Raw genomic sequence first — 16,027 nt, forward strand, 5'->3', positions numbered from 1 at the left:
CAAGAATTTATAATTGTAAATGGTTACCTTAAAAAAGAAGAAAGATCTCAAATTCAGAACCAAACGTTACAGCTGAAGGAACTAGCAAAAGAAGAACAAACCATACCCTAAGCTAGCAGAAGGAAAGACATAATAACCGTTAGAGTGGAGACAAATAAAATAGAGAATGGAAAAGTAATAGAGAAAAAGAACAATAAAACGAGAAACTGGTTCTTCAAAAAAGAATAAGAAAGGCTTCCCTGGTGGCTCAGTGGTAAAGAATTTGTCTGCCAATTCAGGAGACATGGGTTTGACCCTTGATCTGGGAAGATCCCACACACAGCAGAGCAGCTGAGTCTGTGCTCCACAACTACTGAGCCTGTGCTCGAGAGCCAGGGAGTTGCAACTACTGAGCCCATGGGCTGCAACTACTCAAGTCCGTAGGCCCTAGAGCCCATTCTTCAGAACAAGAGAAGCCACCGCAGTGAGACTCCCATGCGCTGCAACTAGAGAGTAAACCCCACTCACCGCAGCTAGAGAAAAACCAGCACAGGAATGCAGGCCCAACACGGCACAGTAAATAAATAATTGGGGGGAAAAGATGAACAATTCTGACAAAACGTTAACTAGACTGATCAAGAAAAACCGGGAAGATTCAGATTACTAAAATCAGCAAGGAAAGTGGGGACATTGCTACTAATTCTCAAGAAATAATGAGTTATAGGAGTATTATGAATAATTGTATGCCAACAAATTGCATAACTTCAGTAAAATGGACAAATTCCTAGAAACACAGATGCTACCAAAGTGGAATCACAAAGATTGTGACCCCATGGACTGGAGCCTGCCAGGCTCCTCTGTCCATGGACTTCTCCAGGCAAGAATACTAGAGTGGATTGACATGCCCTTCTCCAGGAGAATCTCCCTGACCCAGGGATTGAACCTGTGTCTCTTACATTTCCTGCCTTGGCAGACAGGTTCTTTACTACTAGCGCTACCTGGGAAGCTCCAGTGTTATAGAGGCCGTATATTAAAACCCGCACCTAACACCATTCTAAGTCTGAAAGACTGAAAGTTTTCCCTCTAAGATCAAGAACAAGATAAGGATGCCTGCTTTTGCCACTTCTATTCAAAACAATATTAAAAGCAACAGACAGGGCTTCCCTGGTGGCTCAGTGGTAAAGAGTCCGCCTGCCAATGCAGGAGACATGGGTTCCACCCCAGTCTGAGAAGATCCCATATGCAATGGAGTAATTAAGCCTGTGCGAAAAAGCCCACACAGCTACAAAGACCCAGCCTGGCCAAAAATAAGTAAAAAAATTATTTTAAAAATTAATTAATAAAACAGTGCCCATTGCATTAAGAACCTATATCAGGTATCTCATTTAATTCTAATAAAACTTTGTGAATTACAAAAAATAACTTTTTAAAAAGTAATGGACCAATTTGGTGCCAAAGAAAATAGAAAAGATACTGAAATTATAAATTAAGAAGCAAAATTAACTATTTGCAGAGGATGTGGCCTTATATATTAACAAAACCCTAAAAATTTCACGAAAAACTGTTAGGTCTAATAAACAAATTTGATAGAGCTGCAGGATATGAAACCAACACATAAATGCAGTTGTATTTCTATATATGAACAGTGAACAACATGAAAAGAAAAGTTAAAAACTTCTCTGTATATGTTGTATGAAGGAGATAAGGCTAACATTCACTCCCCTTGACAAAAATGGCAGATGCCTTTGGACCTAACAATATGCATACAGTTAAGGAATTGCTACCTGAATCATAGTATCCAACCATCATTTTTATAAAAATAAATTCCACTTATAACAGCAGCAATAAGAATAAAATTTAGGAATTTTGGAGCTGACAGACTTGTACAAGAGAAACTAAACAAATTTTTTTTCAAAGGGAAAACATAGAATAAGAAATTAAAGACATGAATAAATGAAAAGTGTTTATGGTCTAGAAGACTTAATGTTGCCTAGATGACAATACTTACCAAGGTGTTACTGGATATATGTGGGTAACAACTGCAAAACAATATTTATGGACTTACTTAATACCACTGAGCTATAAACTCCAAAATTATTTACATGATAAATCTTACTTTTTTTTTTTTACCATATAGTGTACCAGAAAAAAAAAATCTTGTGCAAGGTCACAGAGTAAATGCCAGCCCCAGGATTAGAAACTTACTGTATTTTGTGTGTGTGTGTGTGTGTGTGTGTGTGCATGTTAGTCATCCAGTTGTATCCAACTCTTTGCGACCCCATGGACTGTAGCCCGCCAAGCTCCTCTGTCCATGGAATTCTCTAGGCAAGAATATTGGAGTGGGTAGTCACTCCCTTCTCCAGGGGAATCTTCCCAACTTTCAGGGATCAAACTTGGATCTCCTACATTGCAGGAAGACTCTTCATCCTCTGAGCCACCAGGGAAGCCCCCCACCTTTTCTTTTCAGAGATGGAGCTATTAAGATTTTGCCATCTTTTTATTGTAATAGTCTCCTCACTGATAGTCTGCCTGCTGTGACCTCGATCCACTGTGCACCCTGTAGGTGGAGCCATCCTCTTGGGAAGATGGAGCATGGGGCAAGCGGTCACTTACCTTTCACCTTCAGCTCAAAGATCTCACTTCTGTTGGAAGTGCCTATGTTGAAGATCTCACACTGATATTCCCCGGCATTTTCCTTCTTAATGGGGTCTATGGTGAGGTTCTTGCTGTCCTTGGACAGGAAGATGTTCTTTGCGGCTTTTAGTTGCTGCTTATTGAAGATCCACTTGATGCTGATGTCCGTTTCATTTGTGACACAGGTAATGACCACCCTGTTTCCTTTTTTCCTGACCATGGAGTCGTTGACTTGGATGGAGGGCTGCCGCAGCAGGCCTGTGGAGAGAATGGAGGAGGTGGCTGACTGAGGCTAGGTCAGCGGCCTGGGGCCAAGCTCCTTACCCACTGCCGGGGCCTAGTGAGCTCTGTGAAGGTGACCCCAAGGAGGACCCTGAGCCTGTGAACAAGGCTGTGGGTCTCGCTTCAAGAGAGGATGTGTGAGGAGAAGGCTCCCTTTCCTCCCTCACCCCAATAATACCTGGATGACCCTGACCTTTCCATTAGACATCTCTGTAGTGCCTTCTCAATCCATGTGTACAGCATCCTCAGCCTGAAGTGAAACTCTTCCTGTGAACTTTGATGGATCCTTTCCTAGAACTTCCTTTGGTTCTAAAAAGTTTCAGGTCTCATTTGTTATATACGCTTCTGTGTATGTTACGGAAGACAGTTTTGCCACCCCTGTGTATCTGTGGGGCCAAGGGAACTTTACACAGAGCAGGAAAGGCAATTACTTCTCTTTAAAAAATTTATTACTGACTTTCCCGGAGGCTCAGAGGTAAAAGATCCGCCTGCCAACGCAGGCAATGTGGGTTAGATCCCTGGGTGGAGAAGATCCCGTGGAGAAGGGCATGGCAACCCACTCCAGTGTTCTTGCCCAGGAAATCCCACGGACAGAGGAGCCTGGCGGGTTATTGTCGATGGAGTCAGAGAGTCAGACCTGACTGAGCAACTAAGCAACAACAACAAAATAATTTATTAGGGAATGAGGATGACCATGTCCAGTCTCCTGGTCTAGATGTATATAGTGACAGTGGCCCTCTGAGCTTGGCACAATCTTGTTGGAAAGATTTCCAACCATAGCCGCCCCTCGTTTTCCATCACTCTGCATCTGAGACATTAATGAGTTACTCCCATCACAAGATGACGACAGCTGAAGTTCATTTTCCTGGCGACCTGGGGAAAGTGGCTCGTGTTGGAGCCCCACAGAGGCTGCTGCTCCCAGATTGCTGAGTCCTTTACTATCACCTGGGAGGGTGCGCCCAGCCTAAGCCAGGCTGGGAACAGGGAAGTCAGTCAATTAGGGAAATATCTGTGGAAGGCTTAAGGGCAGGGGGTGGGGGCTTCCCCGATGGCTCAGCTGGTAAAGAACCTGCCTGCCAATTCAGGAGACAAGAGATGTGAGTTTGATTCCTGGGTCGGGAAGATTCCCTGGAGAAGGAAATGGCAACCTGCTCCAGTATTTGTGCCTAGAGAACCCCATGGACAGAAGAGCCTGGAGGGCTACATTCCACGGGGTTGCAAAGAGTTAGACGTGACTGAGCGCACATGTTTGCGTCTAAGGGCAGGGAAGCTGTGCAGAGCAGGGCCAGTCCTTGACGGAATGAAGGAGAAAGAAGGTGAGAGACAGGAAGAGCAGGGAGCGAGAAATGTCCATTTACAAGCGACTTCAAAGTGGGGGTTTCAAGTGACTTCAAATATCCAGAGGTGCAAGAGCCCCACCACTGCCCAGAAGCAGGACCCCTGCCCCCCCACTCCTGGAAACCCTCCCATGGTGGAGCAGCCCCACAAGTCACCATGAGACTCGGCTCCCAGTGCGTTTTAGGGGCAGGTGATCAGGGTATAAAACACGGCTCCCCTCCCTGGAGACAGGAGGCAGGCGTGGCCAGAGCCTCCTAGGACTCTGCATCCAGATTCCAGCGCCTGAAGAGATCACAGATCATTCATCCGTCCTTATTCCTTCCACCCTTCCCTCCCCAAGGAGACACTGAGAGCCCGTTGCCTGTCAGGCCCTGCGCTGGCTGCAGGTATAGACTGGGGAGTGAGGAACTGAGTCCTTTCCATTTTACTCCAGCGGGAGTGACACCCAGCACCTCCAGTAACCAGCAGGTACATGATCTCTGGTTCACTCAGTGCAAGGAGCTTGTCCATCGGCTACCTAAGGAGGGGAGGCCTGGACATTCCTGTCCCTGACTTGATGGTTGATGCAGGTAATTTAGTTCTAGAATACAGAGAAATAATAATTCTGTTTATTCAGAATTATTTCTCTGTATCCTTTTACTTCTCAGGTCACACTCTCTCCCTCTGAGTTGGGCATGCCCAAAGAGAAGGGATCTGAACCAACAGCTGGCTGCTGCATTCCTAGATATTATAGGAAGGCCCCCGGGATGGAGGAGAGGTGGAGCTGTGCTGCTGGCCTGACCCTGATTGGCCAGTTATGCTCTGTGTGAAGAGCTCTGATTCACTGATTGCATCCCCCTACACCTCACTTTCTTTTCCATACAATAGGATAAATGGTAAATTATCTCTGGACTGCCGGTGTACCGTAATGACCTTAAATCATTCATAATCAATGACCTAAAGCTGCGCATAGTACTGTACTACTGTACTGTGCTAAGTCGTTTCAATCCTGCCCTACTCTGTGTGACCCCATGGACTGTAGCCCACCAGGCTCCTCTGTCCATGGGGTTCTCCAGGCAAGAATACTGCAGTGAGTTGCCATTTCCTTCTCCAGGGGATCTTCCCGACCCAGGGATTAGACCTGCGTCTCCTACATTGCAGCTCGTTTCTTTACCACTATCACCACCTGGGAAGCCCAAATCATTCATAATTAATTATCTAAAACTGAACATAGAAGAGTCGCCAAATAAACTGTTTACTATTATTTGCGTCCACAGGAGAGGGCTCCCTGGGCTGCCCGCTGCGGGGTGAGGAGCTGCCGGAGCGTCTTCTCTTCTCTGGTCCTTCTTGGGGACGCTGACCTTCCTCTGGAGTCTCCTCTGACCCCCAGGGGGTCGGCTAACAGCGTGGGGACCCAGCCTAGCCTGCTCTCCATGCTGATTCTCAGGGGAAGGACTGGACTCCACCCCTGCTCAGATGAGGCTCTTGGGGCTGAGCCCTGGCCAGTGACCTGCTGAGAAACCTTGGCCTCAGGGATCTGGGGAATCATCCGCCCCAGTCAGCCCCGCCTGGGAGGCCAACACCCACCAGCGGCACAGGTTCCCCACGGTTGCTGGAGCTGGGACCCTGGGACAGGGTCTGGGAGGGGCTTCCCCGTAGGCCTGAGCTGCTCTGTCAGGGTCCCTCAGGCCAGGGCCCTGCTGGTCCTGCAGGGTCTTCCTCAGGGTCATGGTCGCAGGGAGGGAGCCGCGGGGCTGGACTGAGAGTGCTCTCCCTCTGCTGAGCCCCTCCCGTCAGACCAGCCTCCTTTCTGCAGTGTCTGCAGGGCCCAGATCCCCAGAGTGGAAGTCGGACCCTTTGGAGTTTGTCTCCACAGTGTGTGCCCTGCACTGAACGTTCAAACCCCAACACGGGACATAACGTAGAGGGAGATGGAGGCGCCATCCGGGTCTGTCAAAGCAGAATTCAACCGCCCCTTTCAGCATCCCGAGGTCAGAGAGGAAGCACTCACTGTATACTTGGAGCTGTCCAGAAGCCGAAACATTAGTTAAATCAGCCTTTACAGTGACCACGGTGTAGGTTCCTGCGTCTTGCTTCCTGACAGACTGGATTATCAGGGAGCCATTGGGTTTTATTGTCTCTCGACCAGTGTTTGCAGGCCCAGGTGTATGTGAATTTTCAAGTACTTGGTAGACTTCAATTGCAGCTTTTTGTTCTACCCTGTTCCCTCTGAACCAGCCATAGCCGATGATAAGCCCTTTCTTTTCAAGGATGTTAAAAACGGCGACCGACCCTTCTGCAACAAGTGGGGGCACCGTTTCAACAGCGAGGCGGGCAGTGGTGGGCAGGGTCCAGAAGGATGAGAGTGAGACTAGGAGGGAAGAGAGAGACATCAGTTAATATTCTGACCTGTGTGGGGGATGGGGAAATGGTGCGCTGGGTTCTGAGCAGGTCTCTTCATCCCTCAGCCTTGGTGTGTGTTTTTATACTGTGTGTGTGTGTGTGTGTGTGTGCGTGTGCATGCGTGTATGTATATGTCCTGTTGGTTCAAGGTCAGCAGCATGACCCCCATCACTTCAGCGCCCCTGGGCTTGTTTTTTCCTCTGCTTCCCAGGCTGTGCCCTGGCTCACCCCCTCGCTGCCCTCACACGCCTGCTCACACTCAGGGCCTCTTGGGAGATGCCCCTCACCCAGACCAGCTGCTGTAAAGACCCTCCGTGCTCACTGCTGACCCTCCCCTGCTTGGGTTCCTGCATGACACCTGTAGCACCTGCCAGCACACTCTCCATCTCTCTGCTTGTGCGTCTTCCTCCCCACAGAGCACGGCTCCGTGAGAAGGGGCTTGTCCGATTTTCTTGTACCCAAATTCCTGGTGAAGGAACCTCTACAGCCTGGTGTTTGTCAACTTTTAAGAGCTGTAGGGAAGGGTGTTGTTTAGTGTCCTGGTGTGTTCTTTCTGGAGTAACACCCAGACATAAATTGTTATTATCGTCATCAGTTGTCAACAAACTGCTCAGTGAAGAATAACTGATAAAACCTACAGCAGTTGAGTCCTCCCGCCCCTCGCCAGTTCTAGCTCAAGCAGAGTCCCCTGTGGCTGAGCCCCCTCCCTCCCCTGTTCCTCTGCCCTCTGCCCTCAGGTCTGAACAGAACCCCCTGTCCCCTCTCAGAGCCTCATCTCCCCCAGGGACCAGCCAGGCTCTCATTCTCCAGTCTCCACTCCCTCCCTGAAAACTGTCCCCCTCACCTGCCAGCAGGAGCCTGCTCCAGGGGACATGCCGCCTGCTTGCAGGGCCTGATGGGGGCTCCATGGTGCCTGTGGTCTGCTGTGTCCCTCTCTCTGTGAGGAGAACTTCTGGTCCAGAAACGCTCAGAAACCCTGCAGTCCTTGTGTGAGCTCAGCTGTCCTTCCCGCTCTGTGCTGGGCTTCCTCCGGGGGCAGAAGCACTTCGCTGGGTCAAGTGGCCCGGGGGCGGGGTCTCTGCCCAGGCCCCGCCCCCTGCCTCCCCGCTCCTCCTTCCCTCCCTAGTGGCCCCCCTCCCCCTTCCCCCTCTGTCTGTATTTCTGTTCCCTGAACTCTGCTGAGTCCTCTGCCTTCTAGAGCAGTGATTCTCCATCTACACACACACACACACACACACACACCTACACACCTACACACACATTCCTACACACAATCCTACACACACACACTCCACACACCTATACACACACACCTACAAACACACATCTACACACACCCCTGCACACACACCCAATATACACACCCCTATACTCACATCCCTACACACACACTTGTGTGGACAAGCACAAACCTGGGGTGTCCAGTTCCGGGGTCCCCACTCCTCTGGACCAGACGCACACTCAGCCTCCTCCACAGCCCTCCTTCATCCCCTTCTGGCTTTTCCCTTCAGAGCAGGAGCCTGGCAGGGGAGGCGCATCAGGAACTTCTATCACAGGGACGTCATCCCCACGATGCATGGGAGTCACCTGTGGCGCCTCATGAAGACTGCAAACCCCCAGGTGACACCTTTGAAATGTCTTAGCAGCCGCTCAGGTCACGCGCTTCCCCAGCCTGGCTGAGACTTCATAATATGGGGCGGGGCAGCCTCTCCCCAACTTCTATGCACAAGGAGGGTCTGCAGATCCTATTCAAATACAGAGCCTGACTCAGCAGGTGTGGGGTGGACCTGAGAGTCTGCATCTAACAAGTTCTCAGTTGGTGCTGGCCATACTGGACGGTGCGGCACACTTTCAATAGCAAGGCTGATGGTGACAAGTCAACTGAGAGGCCCACCCACCCCCCAGTGTCGGCCTCTGCCGTGTTCTGGTCTGGGGTCTGTCAGCATGACACAGACACCCTGGGATCTCCAAAATTGGTGATAATTTCCGTGGTGACATAGAAACCCAGATGGGTGCCCCAGGTCTTTCCATTGTTCTCAAATATCTGAGAAGGTTAAGGTCACAGATGACTCTGGAGGAGGGAAAGGGGTCAGCTGAGTGATGACTGGTGAGGGGGCCTGACCTCCACTTTCGGGTGTCACCAGCCTGACGTCTGTCAGGAGGAGCTGCAGTTCTCAGGTGAGAAGGAAAAGGTTTCCTGCATGTCCTGGGGAGAGAGGAACCTGGCTCTGGGGGATGGACTGTGGGCTCCTGGTCCTCGGAGGAAGTGTTTGGGGGAGACCCTCCTGCTTTGTTCTGTTGGCTGAGTCTTGGCTCATAAACTGTCCGTGTTCCTCCGTGCCGTTAGAGGCAGCCCTGTCACCCTGGCTGATTTTCCTGTGCTCACTGTGACCTTTCCTATGGGTCACAGGAGGGATGGGAGCTGGCATGGCAGGGTGTCCTTAGGCCCCTAGAAGGAGTGTGCGGCATAGAGCAGGCACAATAGGAGGGGCCCCGAGGGTCTGTTTAGAGGGAAGGATGGGTTTCAGGCTCCTTTTCCACCTCCTTCAGTTCAGTTCAGTTGCTCAGTCGTGTCCGACTCTTTGCGACCTCGTGGACTGCAGCACGCCAGGCCTCCCTGTTCATTACCAACTCCCAGAGTTTACTCAGACTCATATCCATTGAGTCAGTGATGCCATCCAACCATCTCATCCTCTGTCGTCCCCTTCTCCTCCTGCCTTCAATCTTTCCCAACATCAGGGTCTTTTCAAATGAGTCCGTTCTTCCCATCAGGTGGCCAGAGTATTGGAGTTTCAGCTTCAGCATTAGTCCTTCCAATGAACACCCAGGACTGATTTCTTTTAGGATGGACCGGTTGGATTTCCTTGTTGTCCAAGGGACTCTCAAGAGTCTTCTCCAACACCACAGTTCAAAAGCATCAATTCTTTGGCACTCAGCTTTATAGTCCAACTCTCACATCCATACATGACTACTGGAAAAAGGTCCTTGATGGACCTTTGTTGGCAAAGTAATGTCTCCACCTCCTTAACCAAAGTGAAATTCGCCTGTTAATTTCTTGTATGTTCTCTGTATGACCCGATGATGCCCGCTGGAGTTCATGAGCAGACCTGGGGCCAGTGTCAGGATGTACCAGGTGTGCTGGGTAGGCTCCAAAGGGTGTGAGCCAGCCCTGAGCCCTGGGCAGAGGTGGGCTCTGACCCCCAGACTGGGGCTGGTCAGCTGGGGTCCTGGTCACTGTGGGTCCCCAGGTTACTTGACTCCATCCCAGCGCAGGTTGAGCCCAGGGAGTGGATGGGCATTACCCTGTGTTAGGAGAACCATCCATCCAGGTGGACGTGTGCTCAGGAGGAGCTCTCAGTCACTGAGACATCAAAGGGAGGGCTGTGGGGGAGTCTCTGGGGCTTTGGGGAGAGGGTGGCAGCCTGTGGGCTGGACCCCAGAAGGCCCTGTTCTTGCCCCTCTCACAGCACTGGGGCTGCACCCTAGTTCTCTGTGTCCCCATCAGTGGTCTGTTCTTGGCCTCCCCACAGTGCCAGGACCTGGGCAGCTCCACCTGGAGACTCCGTCACACAGGCTCCTCTGTCAGGGGAGGAGAGACCCCCATGGGACCCCAGCCCCTCTGAGATGGAGCAACTGCAGAAGCTGGGCTCCCCTCTTCCACCCTGCTCCGGAAGTTCCCAACTTCCCCCAGATGCCTGGGGAGGCTGAGATGTCTTCAGGGACCAGACCCAGGTGTCCCCACAGATTAGGGGCCTTGTGATGAGGAGCTGCTCCCCTTTTCCCATGAGTTCACACTGGGGCTCCCCCTTCCCCAGGGTGACTCCCAATGGGATGGAAGATCAGGAGTCTGAGCCAGGTCATGTCTCCGTGAGAAGGGGAAGGTCTCAAGCTGCTGGCCCAGGCCCTCCAGGGAGACTACAAGATTCTTCCCCAGTAGAGATGGAAGGGGGTGTGATTATCTGGGAATGAGCAGGAGTCTGACTCCTCACAGTTAAGCGGACCCTGTCATCTCCCTGGGTCAGGAAGATCCCCTGGAGAAGGAAATGGCAACCCACAGCAATATTCTTGCCTGGAGAATCCCATGGACAGAGGAGCCTGGCAAGCTCCAGTTCATAGGGTCACAAAGAGTTGGACACGACTGAAGCGACTTAGCTCTTAGCATGTCCTCTCTCCTGATTCCTGGAGGAATCAAGTCCTGTCGTGGAGCAGCAGCCACAGACACTTGCAGGTCTCTTCCCAGGCTGATGCCAGTGCCCCTGTGTCCACAGGAAATATTCTCTGACCTCTAGGTGTCACACTAGGGGTAGACCATTGGGTGGCATCCCTCATCCATTTTATGAATGTTTATTGATGATCTATTACTGAGTGCACACATACCGTTGACTATCTTGTCTGGCTTCTGTTTCATCCTTCCAGACATCGTTGCTAGAGCAGAACCTTCTGTTCAGAGCTCCCCGTGGTCTCAAATAAGTAACTGTTAGTCCTCTGTCCATGGGATTCTCCAGCCAAGAACACTAGAATGGGTTGTCATTTTCTTCTCCAGGGGAATCTTCCCAATTCAGGGGTTGAAACCGAGTTTCCTGCATTGCAGGCAGATTCTTTACCATCTGAGCCACCAGGGAAGCCCCCCGTCTCAAGGAAAACAAACCCATTTCTAAAAAGTAATCTAATTTATTTAGCTATGGCTGTGCTGGGCAGGCTCTCTCTAATTGTGGTGCTTGGGCTTCTCATTGTGGTGGCTTCTCTTGTTGCAGAGCTTGGCCTGTAAAAAGTAGAGCCTCAGTAGTTGCAGCTTAGTTGCTTCGAGGCACGTGCAGTCTTCCCGGACCAGGGATCAAGATTGTGTCTCTTGCCCTGGCAGGTGAGTTCTTTGCTACTGATCCACCAGGGAAGCCCTGATAAACACATTTGCAGTCAGGGGCTTAATGTAGAAGTACCTTGCCCTGGCTCTGCCCCCTGCTCTCCCAGTTGGCTCTCAAAGAAGAGTGAGTCCTCATTATAACTTCGCCTCCCATCCCTGAGTTTCTCGAGGTCTCACACAGCCTCCCTGGCACAACAGTCTGGGTTCTGGGTGCTCTTGAAGCCGAGTCAACCACAACCCAGAGCTTCAGTTGATTCTCCTAGTACTGGGGAGAAGGTCCAGGTGACGGCGTCAGGCGGTTTGTAGGAACTTGCTTGCAAGGCTTGACGACCACCACTTGAGGGAACTGGCGGGTTCCTCCCACTGGCATCTTGGCAGGGGGCGCACATCAGGTGCTTGAGGTGTTCGGGTGCCCACGAGACCTGAGGGTGGAATCACTGCCTTCCAGTAGGATTAAGCTTCAGGAGTTTCCAATGTCCTGGACAGGGCTGGAGGTGAAGCCTATGGTGCTGGTGATGTTTTGGACTGAGCAAGTAAAAGAGCCAGAGACTCCCCTGGGCAACTGCAGGGCCCTGCATCCCCTAATTAGCCTCCCAGTGAATTCAGGGGCTTCGTGGCTGAAAGCCAGCTCAGGGGGACAGGTGGGGGTGGCTTCTCTGTTGTCCTGAGGACCAGGGGAGCCCAAGCCTCAGCTTATCCTGCCGCTGGTCACAGGCAGTTGGCTCTGGGAAACGGCCCAGGAGCAACCTCCAGTTTTCTATTTGATTTTAAATGGAAATGAAAGTGAAAAGTAAAAATGTTAGTCAATCAGTGTCAATCGTGTCGACTCTTTGCGACACTATGGACTGTAGCCCGCCAGGCTCCTCTATCCATGGGTTTCTCCAGGCAAGAATACTGGAGTGGGTTGCCATTCCCTTCTCTAGGGGATCTTCCTGACCCAGGGATCAAACCCACATCTCTCACATCTCTTGCATTCGCAAACAGGTTCTTTACCACTAGTGCCACAGGCAGCCATAAATTCAGTTCAGTTCAGTTCAGTTCAGTTCAGTTGCTCAGTCATGTCTGACTCTGCGACCCCATGAATCCCAGCACACCAGGCCTCCCTGTCCATCACCAGCTCCCGGAGTTCACTCAGACTCACGTCCATTGAGTCCATGATGCCATCCAGCCATCTCATCCTGGGTCATCCCCTTCTCCTCCTGCACCCAATCCCTCCCAGCATCAGAGTCTTTTCCAATGAGTCAAATCTTCGCATGAGGTGGCCAAAGTGTTGGATTTTCAGCTTTAGCATCAGTCCTTCCAATGAACACCCAGGACTGATCTCCTCTAGAATGGACTGGTTAGATCTCCTTGCAGTCCAAGGGACTCTCAAGAGTCTTCTCCAACACAGGTCAAAAGCATCAATTCTTCGGCACTCAGCCTTCTTCATAGTCCAACTCTCACATCCACACATGACCACTGGAAAAACCATAGCCTTAACTAGACGGACCTTTGTTGGCAAAGTCATGTCTCTGCTTTTGAATATGCTATCTAGGTTGATCATAACTTTCCTTCCAAGAAGTAAGCGTCTTTTAATTTCATGCCTGCAATCACCATTAGCAGTGATTTTGGAGCCCCCCAAAATAAAGTCAGCCACTGTTTCCCCATCTATTTGCCATGAAGTGATGAGACCAGATGCCATGATCTTAGTTTTCTGAATGTTGAGTTTTAAGCCAACTTTTTCACTCTCCTCTTTCACTTTCATCAAGAGGCTTTTTAGTTCCTCTTCACTTTCTGCCATAAGGGTGGTGTCATCTGCCTATCTGAGGTTATTGATATTTCATTAATCCCCCCTAAATATGCCTCCTGAACCTGAATGTGCCCTTTGTCCAAGGTCAGCCCCAATTTCAACTCCCCAGGGTCCTCTTTGCTCCTCTTCTAGCACGACCAGCCCACTAGAGGGCACTCACGCGCCTCTTTTTCCATCACCGGAGACAAATGCCGGTGTGTTCATCGCCACAACCACCAGCCCTCAAACACTCTCTAGATTTGCTCTGGGCGAAGCTCCTGGGACAGACATCAGGGTCCCGCAGGAAGAACCTCACGTGGAGCAGGTGGCAGGATGGACTGGTGACCTGGAGCCCACCCCAGGACCCAAGTCACTGCTGAGGGGGACGGCTCCAGGCACAGTGGGCAGGTGGGCTGGACACGGGTGCCCAGACACCTAGGCCACCAGCGTGGGCACTGGGGAAACGGCTGTGAACCTGCGGCCCCGTCACTCAGGATCTGCGCATGTGCCCTTGGCTGGGCTGCTGAGGAAACTTCCAGAATGGACCCTCCACAGCAGGAGACGAGTCCTCCCGGGCACTTCAGGAGGCCTTGTGCTGGGAAGGGTCAGGGGAGATGCGTCTATCATTGTGACACAGGTTCTCCTGGGGGCTGAGGGGGCAGCTGGGATCCCAGGTTCACCGTCAACCCCAGATCAGGACCCGGGGTGCTGGGACGGGGAGGTCCTGTCACCCCGCCTCTCAGGACACCATTCCTGCATTTGATACCCCTCCCCACTCCCTGCAGTGCCAACCCCTCTGAGACCATCTGTCCACCACTCTTCCATCTCAGCCCTCACAGCATACTCTGAGTGAGTCTGTCACTCAGACTGTCCCCGAGACATCACGTGGGTCACTCTAATCCTTTGCTTTGATCCTGATGTCTGTCTGGGGCTGTGCAGGCTCCTGGAGTTTCCAGGACACAGTTACAGTTCGTGCATGCCTTCCCTGATTAAGCAAATGAATGTTTGAATGCCTGTGTGCCTGGCATACCAGACTCTGCAATTGTAGGGTAGACAAAGTGGACACGGCCAGCTCTCAGGGAACTCACAGTCTAGCTGGGGTGACAGTAAGGAGCACTTCCACCCTCCTGAGGGCTTGTAGCACCAAACACCCTCCTACACTCTCCAGACCTCACAATTGCCCAGTGATAGGCACTCCTGTCATTATGCCCATTTTATAGCTCGGAAAGTTGAGGCAGGGCGGGAGGGAGCCTCTGTCCAGTGTACCAACCCTCACAGCCTAAGGCATCAGGGCTCCAAGGCCCATTTCCTGATCATTGTCTTGCCTCTGGGCACTCGGTCCTGTCTGTGAAGCTGTGTCCTGCAGTGTGACAAGGAATGCCCTTGGGCCCCCGTCTGAGCTCTGAGCCTTCCTGTGTGCGTCTGGAGCCAGCTGCACTTCTCCCCGTGGCTACTGATGATGTCTATGGCAGGCACGGTGATGAGTTTGGGGTCTCTGGGCCCGAGGGCTAAGTCAGCTTCTCTCCTGCAGAGGAAATTCCCATAGGTCTTCACTTGGGTCGACACTCCTAATCCAGCAAGGATTCATGTGGGCCTGAGGCTGGCAGGATGTCTTGTCTGTCAGTGTTTCTCCAGCCTGCTGAGACTTGTAGATAATGTGACAACCTAGGGAACCCAGGTGGCAGCTCTCCTTTCTCCCAAGTAAAGGTTAAAAGTGAAAGTGTTAATCTCTCAGTCATATCCAACTCTTTTTGACCTCATGGACTGTGGCCTGCCAGGCTCCCCTGTCCATGGGATTCTCCAGGCAAGAATACTGGCGTGGGTTGCCATGCCCTTCTACAGGGGATCTTCCCGACCCAGGGATTGAACTTGGGTCTTCTACACTGCAGGCAGATTCTTTACTGTCTGGGTTACCAGGGAAGCCCAAGTGAAGGTCCCAAGTCGACCCACAGCCCCTTGTCCTAAGAGTAGGAGTCAGGAAACAGGTTGGTGGACTGATCATGCATAGATAAGCAGATTGAGTGAAGAATGCTGGAACAGGACTGCTTGAAGCTGTATTTCACCCCTCCTCCAGGTATGCCCCTTCCTCCTACCTTTCCCTGACTCACTGCTTAACTTCCTCTTTGGGCCAGAGCTTCTAAACCTCTCCCCCATTACTGTCTCAAGAGTGTCAGAGACAGGAAAATTGCGCTTGAACCGTTTCCCACGTTGGAAACACCGAGGGCAGGAGTCGCCCAGGGTCACGCAGCGAGTCCGGAGCCAGAGCGGGAACCCTGGTTCGGGACACTCACGTTCTGGACTCTCCTCCCAAGATCCAATAGTCTCTGTGCTGGGTGTGACACTTTGTTGGCACGTCACCCCCTTCTCTCAATGCCCGCACCCACCCCGTGAGCCAGTCCACGGGCTCCCCACTTCTCGTGGCGGTGGGTCAGTGCACTCTGCCCGGCTTCTCGTAGGGTGTCTAAGGTACATACCATCAGGGCCACTCCCCAACCCCGCCCGTTCACCCTTGGCTTTGCCTTTTAGCCACCATGGTGGTGGCTATGGCTCTTGGACCCATCTTGGGCCCTTTCTCAGGCCAGGGCCCCAGTGGCCAAGGCAGTTCCGTTCCCCTAACTGACTTCCTGAGATCATACCCCATGTGGCCACGGGCCTGGAAGGACTGGGACTCCCCAGGACGAGTATCCTCCTGCCCACTGGGCACCCCGGAGAACTGAAAGGCTGCCCCTGCCTGGCGTCCGGCTTGGCCTGTGTGGAAACCCGCCCAGTCAGCGAGGCACTTG

At 51.8% G+C, this 16,027-nt stretch overlaps 1 long non-coding RNA gene, 1 other non-coding gene and 1 pseudogene across 3 annotated transcripts in view; 2 read left to right on the forward strand and 1 right to left on the reverse strand.

Annotated features, from left to right (window-relative positions):
• The window catches only part of LOC138418505 (cell adhesion molecule CEACAM6-like), a 34,756-nt pseudogene extending 27,233 nt beyond the window's left edge, over positions 1 to 7,523 (reverse strand).
• Positions 1 to 16,027, forward strand: part of LOC138418944 (uncharacterized) — a 90,884-nt gene that overhangs the window by 40,310 nt on the left and 34,547 nt on the right. The window contains exon 2 of one of the 2 annotated variants that reach the window (XR_011248801.1): positions 11,370 to 11,476. The exons of the other annotated variant lie outside the window; for it this stretch is intronic. This is a non-coding gene — a long non-coding RNA (uncharacterized lncRNA). The remainder of the gene's footprint in view (positions 1 to 11,369; positions 11,477 to 16,027) is intronic. 2 annotated transcript variants of the gene reach the window in all.
• LOC138419859 (U6atac minor spliceosomal RNA) lies at positions 1,665 to 1,793 on the forward strand. The gene has a single exon (XR_011249114.1). It is a non-coding gene; the product is annotated as a U6atac minor spliceosomal RNA (small nuclear RNA).

This window comes from Ovis canadensis, chromosome 14 (assembly GCF_042477335.2).
Source record: "Ovis canadensis isolate MfBH-ARS-UI-01 breed Bighorn chromosome 14, ARS-UI_OviCan_v2, whole genome shotgun sequence".
Classification (NCBI taxonomy): Eukaryota; Metazoa; Chordata; class Mammalia; order Artiodactyla; family Bovidae; genus Ovis; species Ovis canadensis.